This window comes from Ranitomeya imitator, chromosome 4 (assembly GCF_032444005.1).
Source record: "Ranitomeya imitator isolate aRanImi1 chromosome 4, aRanImi1.pri, whole genome shotgun sequence".
NCBI lineage: Eukaryota > Metazoa > Chordata > Amphibia > Anura > Dendrobatidae > Ranitomeya > Ranitomeya imitator.
The window spans coordinates 625561612-625576247 of record NC_091285.1 but is presented as its reverse complement, the minus strand read 5'-3'; the positions used below and the strand labels follow the sequence as shown (position 1 = coordinate 625576247).

The 14636-nt window shown below is 44.6% G+C and overlaps 1 protein-coding gene across 3 annotated transcripts in view; it reads right to left on the bottom strand.

Moving 5' to 3' along the window:
- The window catches only part of LOC138676941 (disintegrin and metalloproteinase domain-containing protein 28-like), a 196111-nt gene that overhangs the window by 117195 nt on the left and 64280 nt on the right, over positions 1-14636 (bottom strand). The window lies entirely within an intron of this gene.

Genomic DNA, 14636 nt, shown 5'->3' with positions numbered 1-14636 from the left:
GTTAATTTACTAACCACCCCTAACCACTCCTTTCTATATGCAATTATAAAACTATGTATGTACAATAAAGAGTCAGTATTGATGGAATGCTTTTCTGTCACAATGGTGTACAGTCCATTCTTGATGAGCGCTCAAAATACTTAGTCTTATTGGGAACGGCCGCAGCACACACGGCATAGATTTATCCAACCCAAATTTCCATATCAAATGGCGCCCAACAGTGAGGCGTAGACGAAACACACGGCGACCCCGCTGACCAGAGAGACGGAGGTGTTGGCCACGGCCTTGGTTCACGGGACGGAGACTGCGCAGCTCCATAAGTAAGGTAAGAAAATGTTATCATCTTACCTGAAAGTCCCCTGTGCCCAGTCCAGGTCTATACCTCTTGCCGGTCAGGTGTGGTCACCACCGCATTCCCAGGTAGTGTAAACAGTCCAAAGCCTGTATCCAAACCCTGGGATCAAGGTGTCTGCTGTGTGCCGTGTATGTGTTCTGTGTTTGTGTAAGATCCGGGAGACAGTTGGATGGAACAGTGGCTGTTTTGCTTGTGGTTGCTGGGTAACAGACCGCAGGAGGTCAAATCGCTCGATAAGTTATTGCAGGATTCCCGTGCATAGGAGGAACAGGGGGGCAGTTCCGGGGGGCAGGTAGCTCCAGGCTTGGGTAGTGATAACTTAGAGGGCTACTGCAGATTCCCGTAGTGCCGGTGATCCAGTCAGGACGACCAGATCGGGGTGGTAGATTTCCCGCTTGTTGTGGATCTCACTCAGGCGGCCCGGGCACAGGTGTGCCCAGTGCGATTGGCAGTAGTCTGTTCCCAGCGCAACCTGCACGTGTCACAAAATAATAAAGAGGGTATCGAGTCTCCCGGACGTCGATATTTTGTTTGTTAATGTCACGTATTGTTGCTTAAGTGCATAGAATTGAAAAATAGATTTTTTTTTCCTTCTTTTCTCTCTTCTGAAGTTCCCCTCCTCCATGCGGCTAGGAGAGATATATGCATTGTAAATCACACTGTCACAACAGTTTTTTGGGGTTTTTTTTTTCTCCTCCTTTTCCTTGTTGCTAAGTTTCCTGTTTTTGCATATATCCGGCTATGGTATAGCATTTATTTGAAGAGGTGAAACTAAATGATATCTATCATTTTTGATGTGACATACGTGATTTTTGGTAACATTGGATACAGCAGCATATAAAAAGGGGAAGTGTGTCTCTGACTGCATTTGTGCGCAGAGAGTTTAGGAAATAAAAAAAAGGGAGAAGAGAAGCCGTTTTAATCTTTTTTACTCTTTTGAAGGTTTTTTTTCCTTCTGTCCTTCTGTCTTTGTTGCATTTTAAAGTTTTTAAAGTTTTTTAAAGTTTTTTTTTCTTTTCTGCCTTTTGAGAAAAAAAGTTTTTCCTTTTGTACAAAGATCCTGAGTTTTGGATCGTGTACCGAGTTTTTGATGGTATTCTTTTGTTTTGGTTTCAACTTCTTGCATCTATTTTTTGAAAGCTTACTTTTCCTTTCATTTTTTGTGTTTTTATATATCAATCTTTCTGAAGTTTTTTTGCTGTTTTTTTTTTCCTTTTTTTGTTTGTCTTTCATTTTTATTTTTGCCATGGAGAATAAGGTGGCCAAGCAACAGGAGGGTTTTTTACTTCCTGATGAGAAAATGGCCCCCCAGATAGTGGCAGAACACAAAAGTGTTAACTATGTGAAGATTTTAGAAGGTATAAAGTATGTGAAATTCATCAGAACGGCAGAATGCCATGACGTAGAAAGGAAAACAAGGGAAGTTAGCTGATGTTAAATTGCTGAATGCTGACACATGGTATAAAGTAGCAGCAGAGCTTACATCGTTTAGGTGGTACAGAGAGATATGTGAGCAAACCAGGAAGTGATTTTTGTGTGTATAAGACGGGAGATATTGGATCTGCGCAGTCTGCATTCAGCAGAATGCATGGTATAGGGAGTTTTTGCACAGTATGTGGCGTGCCCCGTCCCTCCCTACAGGGAGAAGGCATCATTGCTCCTCTCTATTGTTCTTGTTGTTCTTCTCTATTCTACTTTTTCTCTGTCACTCTTTCTCTCCTCCTTCTTCTCTCTCACTCTCCTTTCCTCTCCTCTTTCTCCACACTTTTCTCTTCTCTCTCCCCCCTCTCTCTATCTCTCTCCTCCTTCTCCACTCCCCACCACACCTATCTCCTCCTGCTCTTCCTTCTCCACACCCATCTCCACTCCTCTCTTCTCCTCCTTCTCTCTCTCTCTTCCACACCCCCTCCTCCTATACGCCTTTCATCAAACCCTCCTTTTTCTTCATCTCCTCCTCCTACACCACACCCACCTCCTCCCTCCCACTTTTCATTTCCGCTTTCTCCGCACCTTATATCTCTACCTCCTTCTTTTCCTCTGCACCACGTATCTCCTCCTGTTTCACACTCTCCTTCTCCTGCTTTTCCGCCTGTCGGGCAGGTGCCAAATCCAGGCAGTGTGGTGTCTCTCTATCCGGTGCTCACAGCACAAGGCATATTATGTTCCCAATACAGCCCAGCCTCTGACAGTCATGGTATCGGGGGAGGATGGTGGAGATCCCCCGGCAGAAGGCACCCCCCAACCCGCAGCAGGCTTCCCCCAGGCACATCCAGCAGTGGGCATATCAGGTCCGGGGACAGGGGGGGCACAGGCACCACCATCAGATGGTGATCAGTATCCCCGTTCAGAGCAGCCAACATTCACACCACAATGGAACTATAAGCCCCCCACAGCTTCAGCAAGGTGGGGAGACATCCTCTCACAAAAAGGCAATATCTAAGACCGCTTATCAGCCACTGCATGACCCCAGTGCACTCTATCACAACTATTCCTCTGATGAAGATGCGGAGGGAACATCATACATGCTATCCAGTACTAGTTAAAGAAACCCACAGGCACCAAGAATGCAGGGGCAAATAGAGGCACCTCCATTACACTATGTGCCAGTGCACTTCAAGTCAGGTGACAATCTTCCAGACCCAGGGATGCATCCCATGCCATTTTACTGAAGAACGTAGAAGAACCAGCGAACATATATAGCCACCTGGAATGATCTCTGGGCCATAAATGGAACTAAAAAGCAGGTGATGCAATCTGGCCAATCATGAAGGAACAATTCAAAATTCCAGCAGAATTAGATGTACACGCTTGGGAGTCAGGGCCACAGCTAATTGAACAGCTCAGAGTGTGAGCCAAAGGCAGATTGGCAGGACAAGCCTTCAGCTTACATGACATGAGCCAAGACAAGACAGAGTCTGTGGAGACGTTTCATGGCAGAATAATGCAAGTATTCCAAGCTTGAGCTTCACCATTCATGACCAGATACACATGCAAATGTTGGCACAGGCCTTTGTGCATGGACTGAGACAGCCAATTAGGAAACCACTGATAGTGGCTAGGCCCGAGAACAGGTCAATAGCAGTGGACTGACCCAGCAAAATGGGAAATGTGCGCCTGGGAGACTGCTTATTGCCAATTGTCGCCAAAACTGCTGCCATTATAGCACCACAAAGAGCGCGAAGAAGGAAACAGGTGCCGTGCTGCTGAGAACGCCGGAAGGGGAGCCAGGAGTGAAGACTCTGCAAAGTGCCGAACGACACACCGGAAGAACCGCTGCAGACTCCGGAGAGGAGACACCGACCTCAATAAGGTTAGCAAAGGGGAGAAGTTATGTCAAACCAGGGGGAAGAAGTGGTGGCAGATGCAGCCGCAGCCCCTGTAATTCCCCAAGACCTCGGGTTGGATGCAGCCGCCGGTTCCATGGCACCCCCGGGCCTCACCATGGACGCACCTGCAGGCCCCATCTTACCACCAGGCTCCGCAGCTTCAATCAGCAGGCCGGACCCCACTGCCGCTACAGTGCCCATCATGCCATTGTCCACAGTAGCCAAAGGGATTGAGTCCCAACCAGGAGTGCAGAAGACGGCCCCTCTCATGGTGACCACTGACCTGGAAGCGCAACCACCCTACAAAGAGAGAAGAAGTGTCAAGTGTTACATCTATGGCAAGTTTGGCCATTTCTGGAACCAGTGCAGAGCACCCATGCAACCCAAGAGTTGGTCCAGAGAAACAGGTCAAGGAAGAAGTACAGAAGGCAGTGAAGTACCCCGTTCATAGGACAGGGGCAAGCAAGCCAGGTCTGCAACACACTACGCTCCTGACATGTAAAACCCCGTCTGCAGGACCAATACCTCAAATTGCCCTGAAAGTGGATGGCGTTGTCAGATCTTTTCTTCTGCACACCGGTGCAGCCAGAAGTGTGATGAGACCTATGGAACTCGTTGATCCCACCTGCCTATCAGAATCCTCTGTGTCTCGCATGGGCATTGATGGTCAAGTCAGACATTCTCAGCTTACAAAGCCTCTGAACGTGTGCACTCAGCCAGGACACTCTATCCTGTCCCAGTTTGTGGTGTCAAGAACCTGCCACTCAACCTGCTGGGAGCGGACCTACTGCAGAAGCTGAAGGCAACCACAGTGTTCCAGGAAGATGGGACCGTGACACTTTCTTCATCCGTGACCCAAGAAGAATCATGCTGGCAGCCCTACAAGAACCTCAAGCAACCGATGAGGCCTACCCAAGGAGGTACTGGACATAGTACCAGAGAGTCTATGGTCTAAGGGACCCCAGGACGTGGGAAAACCTCAAGTTGCCCCAGTACGGGTGTCACTAAAGCCAGGTACCCGTACTCTCGTAAGGCCCAGGCCAGGCTAGAGTCAAGCTGCCTCTGACCAACTGAAGGTCTACCTGGAAATAGGAATCACTGTTCCTTGCACATCGCCTTGCAATACCTCGCTGTGGACAAAGAGCACCATGCGTGCTCGAAACACGTTCAGCTAACTTATGGCTTCTTTTCTGGAATAGTTGTGCAGTTACTTGCAAGCAGCTTTTTCCGAATTTTAAATATGTGGAAATAAAATTGATGACTTTTACTCCGCAGCTGGATTTTTTTTCTTACTTACTCCCTTGTTTCATATTGCAGAGCCTGGATCCCTGATGCCTCAGTCCTAATTCAGCCTCTGGATGATTGCGTCAATGCAACCCCGTTCCTCCTGACAGATGAAGCCTTCAACTCGTCCAAGAAGTTAAAAGGCTCTGTAGTCTCAGCGCCAGCACTAGGCCTACCTGACTACGAGAAGCCATTCCGTCTCTACCTGATGGAAAAAGAAGGCCTTGCTACTGGAGTCCTGACGCAGCTTCAAGGGGGAAAGCAGAGACCTTTGGACTACTTTTCAGCTCACCTGGATCCAGTTGCAAGGGAAGCCCCCTCCTGCAAGAGAGCAGCATTTGCAGCACCGGCCCTCCTGGACAAGACTGCTGACATCATTCTTGGATTGCAGATTAGAAATCCTAGCTCCGCATGACATCTCAGAAATCCTCAACCAAACCCAGCCAAAACATCTCTCCACCGCCAGGCATCTTCGCCTCCAGTGCTCTCTACTCCTCAACCCGTCCACTCTACTAACACTCCCAAGGGGGGATACAGATATGGACCCTCAGATCAAAATTCTGATCAAAATCTGCATGATACCTTCCGCAGGGATATGGATTTGCTCCGGACGGATGACCATGATTGCTTCAGCATCATGCAACAGGAAACAGCAGGACTACCCAAGGTGGCAGAAGAGCCACTGACCAACCCAGAGCTGATCCTCTATGTGGATGGCTCCAGATTTGCAGATGATGAAGGAAGATTCCACATGGGATGTGCAGTGACCAGCAATCAAGAGATCCTGTGGTCCAGAAGTCTGCCGCCTAGTTTGTCAGCTCAGGAAGCAGAACTGATAGCGCTGACGAAGGCCTGCCAGATTGCAGAAGGCAAAACTGTAAACATATACACCGATTCAAGGTACTCGCATGGCATAGCACATGATTTTGGACCCATCTGGGCTGCAAGGGACTTCATCACAGCAAGCGGAACAACCGTGAAGCATCATGGAGCCATCAAGGACCCGCTGGACACACTCCAACTTCCAAAAATGGTGGCAGTACTAAAAGTCAAAGCACATGGAAAGTTGAACACAGTAGTGGCACGGGGCAACAACATGGCGGATATGGCAGCCAAAGAAGCAGCCAAGGGAAGACAATATGGAGAAGTGGGAGAAGTCGTAGAGCCGGACGGCTACTACATGTTGACTGAAGACAAGAAACCTGACCAGATGACATCCTGGGATCTGCTCAAAAAGCTGCAGGTGCAAGCCCCAAAAGGACAAGAAGGAATGCTGGATGCGGAAGGGAGTAACACATGAAAAAGGAAGGGTGTACTCAATGAACTACAAACCCTGTTTATCCCGAAGCATGTATCCTATGGTGGTCCAGTGGGCACATGGGCCCACGCACAGATCAAAGACACAGATGAATGATCAGATTGGTGCTTACTGGTTCGCTCCAGGGATCTCCACCCTAACAGCCAAGTTCACCAGCAGCTGTCTGACCTGCGGCAAATGCAACCCTGCAAGAATGGAGAAAGTTCCCACACATCATCTTGCCAGCCCGCTGTACCCCTTCCAGAGGATCCAGATAGACCACATCCAGATGCCGCCAAGTGGAGGTTTTGAATATGCCCTTGTGGTCGTGGACGTGTTCTCAGGATGGACAGAAGTTTTCCCAGTGAGGAACCAGTCAGCAAAGACTACTGCAAAGAGACTACCCTCAGAGATGAGATACGCAGATATGGGGTCCCAGAAGAGATAGGCAGTGACCAGGGACCCGCATTCACAGCAAATCTCACATGGGTGATCTGGTCAGCAGTAGGGTCAGACTTAGGCCTACGCACTCCCTACAATCCCCAGAGTAGCGAGAAAGTGGATAGACTGAATGGGACACTTAAGATCAGGATGTTGAAAGTTGCCCAAGAGACATGCAAACCATGGCATGAGACAATCACACTACTTAGTGTAAGGCACACTTCCAGAGGCCCAGAAAAGCTGTCACCATATGAAATTTTGTTTGGGTCCAGTCCCAGGTTAGGGGTATTATTTCCCTCAGCAGCTGATTATACAATATGATACTTTGTCTGCTTATGTAATTGAACTCACCAAGAAACTTGCTAACATCCATTCTCGAGTTTTTTCTTCATTGCCAGATCCAGATTCAATGTCCGGTACGCACTCCTTGAAGCCAGGAGACTGGGAGTTGGTGAAAAAAGTTTGTAAGGAGAACACCACTCGATCCCAGATCTGATGGTCCTGTCCAAGTGCCGCTGATGACACCAACCTCTGTAAAGCTGGAGGGAAGACCCACTTGGATCCACGCATCGCATTGCAAGAACGCTCCCCTACCAGAAGTTGACACCCAAGCCAAAACGATGTTGTGGATGCCCTGCCTGACTGAATAGATGATCTACCTGATGAAGAATACACTACACATGCTATTGACTAAGAGACTCATTGCAACTAACCCCCGTTAGGGACAGATCTCCTGACCCCCCATTTGCGAAAAGTCTGTACGGAGTGGGGCGTAGGCACTAGGCTTGCGTCAGTTCACTGGCAGCACAAAAGAGTTGCAGCGCTTTGGGACAGGAGGCTAGGTTTAGGGCAAGTGATATCTAAGGGGGGCTTGTGATAGAAATATTTATATCATGTAGATCTCACTTGCATGTATACTCCTCTATAATCATATATACTCATATAAACGCAAATATATCTATATACACTATACTCAATTGCTTAAAATGGCTGACATAAACTGATATAAGCCAGACAGACTGTTCAGTGATTTCCACCCAAAAAAGCGGAAGAACTCCAGATGTCTTAAGTGCTGATTAGATGTCTCACCTTTGTCCTAGATGCAGAGAACTTCATTTTAGTTACTTAATCAGCATTCAGATGTGCATTAATCACAATATTCTATATATATATTTAGATAACCAATAACAGAGGAGCTAGACAATATGTTAATTAACTAACCACCCCTAACCACTCCTTTCTATATGCAATTATAAAACTATGTATGTACAATAAAGAGTCAGTATTGATGGAATGCTTTTCTGTCACAATGGTGTACAGTCCATTCTTGATGAGCGCTCAAAATACTCTTAGTCTTATTGGGAACGGCCGCAGCACACACGGGATAGATTTAACCAACCCAAATTTCCATATCATACAGGCTTGGGTATACAATCTGCCACTTGACTCATGATGGGCTAGATCCTTTCCTAGGGTGCAAGGAAGCTCACTTTAGAGCCAGAAGGAGAAAAAGAGCAATCCCCAAATAAATAAAGTTTCTTTAACAAAGGAAATGAAGTCTGAGCTGTGTCCCCCAATTTTACTGTACGTGCAAAAATCCAATTTTTATGTCAATATCATTGGAGGACATAGGACTGTGGAAAATCCTAGAGCAGAAATAATGAGTTGGAAAAACAAGAGCTGACGATGTGCCCACCTAGCAGGAAGCAGCCCACAGCAATTTACGTACTAAGTTCACATCAGAAGCCATAAAGTGGATATGGTACAATTTTGCAAAGGTGTGGACAGAGGCCTGATGCATGACACTTTTGGTTCTTAAGTCTTCCGACTGTTCTCTTCTCCTCTGTCTGTTCTCCATACTTAGAGTGGCACTCTATGCAAAGATTGAGTCAACTTCTCCCCTTTTTATCTAGTTTCAGGTGTGATTTTCATATTGCCCACACCTGTTACTTGCCACAGGTGAGTTTACACAAACATCACATTCTTGAAACAAAGTTGTTTACCCACATTCTTGGAAAGGTGCCAAACAATTTTGTCTCGACCATTTTGGGGGGTTTTATGTGAAATTATGTCCAATTTGCCTTTTTGTCTTTATTTTTATTATTCCAATACAGACAAATGAAATAAAGATGTGTATAACAAAACATGTGTAATTGCAATAATTTAATGGAAGAAATACTTCCTTTTCTGGAACGATTTCAAGGGTACCAACACTCCAACACTTTCGGCCATGACTGTATATGTAATTGGGTTAACAACAGGCTCATTGATAAGAAGCAAAGGGTGATAATGAATGGAGCAAACTTGGATTGTTGGATTGGGTCACAGTTAACGGCAAGGAACCATAGAGAGCCCTCTTCTTTTTTTGCATAATTATTAATGCTTTACATTATTTATTAAACTAAGAACCTTATGTTCAGTTTTGTAAATTTTTGTAGTGGCATTACATCAATGTGTGCTTTTTGGATGCGCGGTTCATGTTCATGTCACATTTATTAATGACTTTGTAGAGGGCATAAAGTAGAATTTCAATATTTGCTGATCATACTAAACTCTGCAAGGTGATCAACACAAAGTAGGATAATTTAATATTACAGAGGTACGATCAGTATTTGGTCAGTATTTTATCTCAGTATTTGTAAGACAAAACCAGGAGTGGAACAATCAGAGGGAAAGTACATTAGAAACACGTCACCACTTCCGGATTTATCACCCACTCCTGGTTTCGGATTACAAATACCGAGGTAAAATACTGACCAAATACTGAACGTGTGACCGTGGTCTTACAGGGAACCTGTGCCCCCCAAAGTCCCTTTGTGACAACACACACATTAACAGATCTTTAGAAAAAGTATTTGTAAAGTCTGATTGTGATATGTAAATGAGGTCTTTGGCTGGTCGAAGGGGCGTTAGTGTCCCCAGACTAGTTGGCCCGCTTAGAATGTAAAACCCTGGTAACGGAGACCAACAGACATAATGGAAATGGAAAACACCCTACAAGGCTAATGGAAATAATTAACCACAAAATCAAATTAATGAAAATGTATTTTATGTGTAGCACTATCACTGTATTTAATACCTGCAGTACTCAAGGGTGTATGCCATTAGGCCCAGTGATTAAGTATTTTTGAGGCATCACTGTACTTCCTGTGGGGTTAATAAGCAGGTGACATTTCACTGAGAATTGATGGTATCCTGTTCATGTCACCTGTTATGGGATTTTCTTGTGTACATAATGTACAAAAAAAAGCGTTTAGTAAATTGGCCTTTACCTCATCCTCTTCCACCATTTCACACACATTATTTTTGAGGGGGACAACAATATCATTTTTGAGTTTCTTACTGTTGTAAATTATTTGTTGCGCTTTCTTTGGCAATGAGTCTCTCTGTCTCAACCTTTGCTGCCCTGCTTTATTTTTTTACAAGATTAATTTTTTTCTCTAGAATTATCTAATGCATCATACCCACCCTCTTCCTTTAATTCCCTAAATGTTCTCTTGTTGTCATTTATTGTGCGCCTAACTGCTCTTTTTAGCTGGATGAAAACTTAGAAAGATGGAGCCAAAAAGTCTGCCTAAAATAAATATTAAAAAGTCTTTATTGTTACATAATACAACAACATTTAGTAAAATGTTTTCCCACCAGAATTAATAGTAGTACAGAACAACAGGTAGATTGTAAAGGACTCAGGCAGAGCGAGTCTGGGAGTCAACACAAGACATTATAGTAAAAGGATCGGGGGAAACATGTTCCTGAGAAATATACCCATCTAGGATAAATGTGTACATATGCCTTTATAAATATTTTTTTTATTTATTATAGACAGACTTTTTGACTCCATCTTTCTAAGTTTTTATGCATATTTATAGGAGTGTTCTGTCGCCCTATGATAATTTCTAGGTGGCTCATTGGTCCTTTATTACAACCTTTGGAATGATTATTGCTCTGATCTATTTGTTTACATCCATTTAGCTGGATTATTTCTACCCTGTTTATTCCCATAGGGTGTATATTGTGCACAGATCTTACTCAGGATGCTCATAAAAGTGTCCCATTTGGTTTGAATAGGGACACTGGACAGGGCATCTCCATTATTAACCTCTGGGCTTGATTTCACCTGATACTACAAAGGTGACATCAACCCCACAACTATCACCCTATTTGTCACCGCTACAGGGCAAGTTGGAAGAGGGAGGTTAAGTGCCAGAGTTGGCGCATTTTAGAGATGCGACTTTTCTGGGATGGCTGAGAGCTGATGTTTTTAGCCTGGGGGCAGTATCCATGGCCCCTTCCTAGGCTATTAATATCAGCCCGCAGCTGTTTGGATAGCCTTTACTGGTTATTAATTATAAGGGGACCCTACGTCTTTTTTTAGGGTCCCCCATTTTAATAGCCAGTAGAGGCTAATTATACAGCTGTGAGCTGATATTAATAACCTGGGAAGCTAGATGGGTATTACCCCCTTCCCAGGCTATAAACATCTGCCCCCAGCCATCGGCTTTCTCTCTGCTGGTTGCAAAAATTGCGCTGGAGCCCACGCCATTTAAAAAAATATATATTTTATTAAGTAAATACATGTCCAGTAGTTTGCACACACACTGTACTAATTGTATTTGTCACTGACATCTATATATCTACCTATTCCACTTGTATTTACTGTATGTAATCCATCTCTTCTATCCTGTTGGCTCCTGCAGTGATTTTATAGAACATGGCAGATGAATTACCGGCTTTTCTTCTATCTATCTATGTAATATATATACATATATATGTACTAGATGGAGGCCCAATGCTATCGCATCGGAATGGCGGTAATGTCATGATGGGGGCAGGTTTTGTAGAATTGAGAATCTCTCCCCCCATGTGCTCACCTACCTATCCACTCTCTCTTTCCCCATGTGCTGACTTCTCCCGTCTGTGCTCCTAATGGCATCGTGGAACTCATGTGCTACGCTTATATGCATTGTTTTTGTCCCAGCGATGCTGTTGGTCTTCAAGAGTCTCATTTGCCCGTTGTTGTCTTCGACGTTGTGCCTTTGCTGCTTTCCTTTCATTGTCATTGGCGTACGTTTTAGGAGGAGCCATGTTGGTGTTGATATTTGCTTTTTAAAGGGGTTTTCCCACTAACAAAAGTTCATTTTAAAAATTGTCTGTGTCTGACCGTGTACAGAACATACCACAGCTCCTGGGCAGGGGAGGAAGCAAAAGATAATACTGACATTACAGCAGGAGATCACAGAGGATACATTTTGTGAGGTAAAATATTGCTTAAAAACAGTCAGTGAAATATTTTACTTGACAAAATGAATCCTCTGCGATCCCTTGTTGTAATGTCAGTATTGATTTTTGCTTCCTCCCCTGCCAAGCAGATGTGGTATGCTCCGTACGCGATCAGGCACAGACAATTTTTTAAATTAACTTTAGTTCATGGGAAAACCTATAACACCAAAGAAGCACTAGGCGACACTAATAAAAAATGTATACATTTTATTCATAAGCAAATGTAAAAATATATAAAGATCAAATATAAAATCAGGGAAAACCAAACAAAATGCAGGAGAAACCAATAGGTATGGCTGGAAATAAGTGGTAATAGTCCATGTAGCGTTACCTTCACCGTAACAATATTATTATCAATAAATTTAACCATACATTCAAGAAAAACCATAAGAAAGCAGTTACCACACCACCCTACGCTGCAGCTGTCAGTAAAAAATGCACTCAAAAATAGTGCCTATGTATCATAAAGGTAAGTCAGTAATTTAGCATAGGTGTGCAAATCACAGCATAAAATCGTATATATCTAGGTTTTTAGGAGTGCAAAATCACTGTGAGCGGCAGCATCAGGAAGTGTACAACAGTACAAGCAAAACATACCAGATGGAAGGAACGTATTTACCTAATGTAGACCACCAGCCAGGGACCCACGACACCCGACGCGCATTTCGCTGAGAAAGCTTCGCCCAGGGGTGAAAACCTCTTTAACCCCTTTCTGACCTCGGACGGGATAGTACGTCCGAGGTCAGAAGCCCCGCTTTGATGCAGGGCTCCGCAGTGAGCCCGCATCAAAGCCGGGACATGTCAGCTGTTTTGAACAGCTGACATGTGCCCATAATAGGCGCGGGCAGAATCGCGATCTGTCCGCACCTATTAACTAGTTAAATGCCGCTGTCAAACGCAGACAGCGGCATTTTACTACCGCTTCCAGCCGGGTGGCCGGAAATGACGTCATCGCCGACCCCCGTCACATGATCGGGGGTCGGCGATGCTTGTATATTGTAACCATAGAGGTCTTTGAGACCTCTATGGTTACTGATCACCGGTGGCTGTGAGCGCCACCCTGTGGTCGGCGCTCACAGCACACCTCCATTTCTGCTACATAGCAGCGATCTGATGATCGCTGCTATGTAGCAGAGCCGATCGCGTTGTGCCTGCTTCTAGCCTCCCATGGAGGCTATTGAAGCATGGCAAAAGTAAAAAAAAAAAGTTAAAAAAAATGTGAAAAAAATAAAAAAAATATAAAAGTTTAAATCACCCCCCTTTCGCCCCAATCAAAATAAATCAATAAAAAAAAATCAAATCAACGCATATTTGGTATCGCCACGCTCAGAATCACCCGATCTATCAATTAAAAAAAAGCATTAACCTGATCGCTAAACGGCGTAGCGAGAAAAAAATTCGAAACGCTAGAATTACGTTTTTTAGGTCGCCGCGACATTGCATTAAAATGCAATAACGGGCGATCAAAAGAATGTATCTGCACTAAAATGATATCATTAAAAACGTCATATCAGCACGCAAAAAATAAGCCCTCAACCGACCCCAGATCACGAAAAATGGAGACGCTACGAGTATCGGAAAATGGCGCAATTTTTTATTTTTTTATTTTTAGCAAAGTTTGGAATTTTTTTTCACCATTTAGATAAAAAATAACCTAGTCATGTTAGGTGTCTATGAACTCGTACTGACCTGGAGAATCATAATGTCAGGTCAGTTTTAGCATTTGGTGAACCTAGCAAAAAAGCCAAACAAAAAACAAAAGTGTGGGATTGCACTTTTTTGCAATTTCACTGCACTTGGAATTTTTTTCCCGTTTTCTAGTACACGACATGCTAAAACCAATGATGTCGTTCAAAAGTACAACTCGTCCCGCAAAAAATAAGCCCTCACATGGCCAAATTGACGGAAAAATAAAAAAGTTATGGCTCTGGGAAGGAGGGGAGTGAAAAACGAACACGGAAAAATGAAAAATCCCAAGGTCATGAAGGGGTTAATGTGACTGGCTTCCTCTGCCTGTAGACACGTCGCGCATCTGCCGCCGAGTGATTCACTGCGCCTGCGCAGAATTTGAGCAGCGCAGGAAATCAGACCGCCACCATCTTTGTGCAGACAGATAGCGGCGGTCACATTAAAACTGCGCATGCGCTCCTCCTGTACAAAGATGGCGGCGGTCAGTGGATCATTCGGCTGATCCCAGTGGCGGCGTGTTCATGACAGTGTTCCGCTGGTGGTGCATGTGTGTGTGGTGCGTACGGCGTATACAGTGTGATTGTGTGTGTGGTGCGTACGGCATATACAGTGTGTTTGTGTGTGTATGTATGGTGCGTACGGCGTATACAGTGTGTGTGTGTGTGTGGTGCGACGGTGTTCCGCTGGTCGTACCACGCAAGAGGCTGGTACCACCAGCAGTTTCCATATTGAGACACCCATCACTTGGGTGTCCCAATATGGCGGTTGGTGAACTTCCGCCGCTTGGAATTCTGGCATCCGAACACTTCTGGATGGAACAGGATGTGAAGACATTACAAGGTAAGTATATATTAAGAAGATGTGTGTGTCTCTGACATCTATATATCTATGTATTCTATGTGTATATGTCTATAATATCTATGCTATTCTAAGGCTGCGTTTACATTAGCGTTGTGCGGTGCAG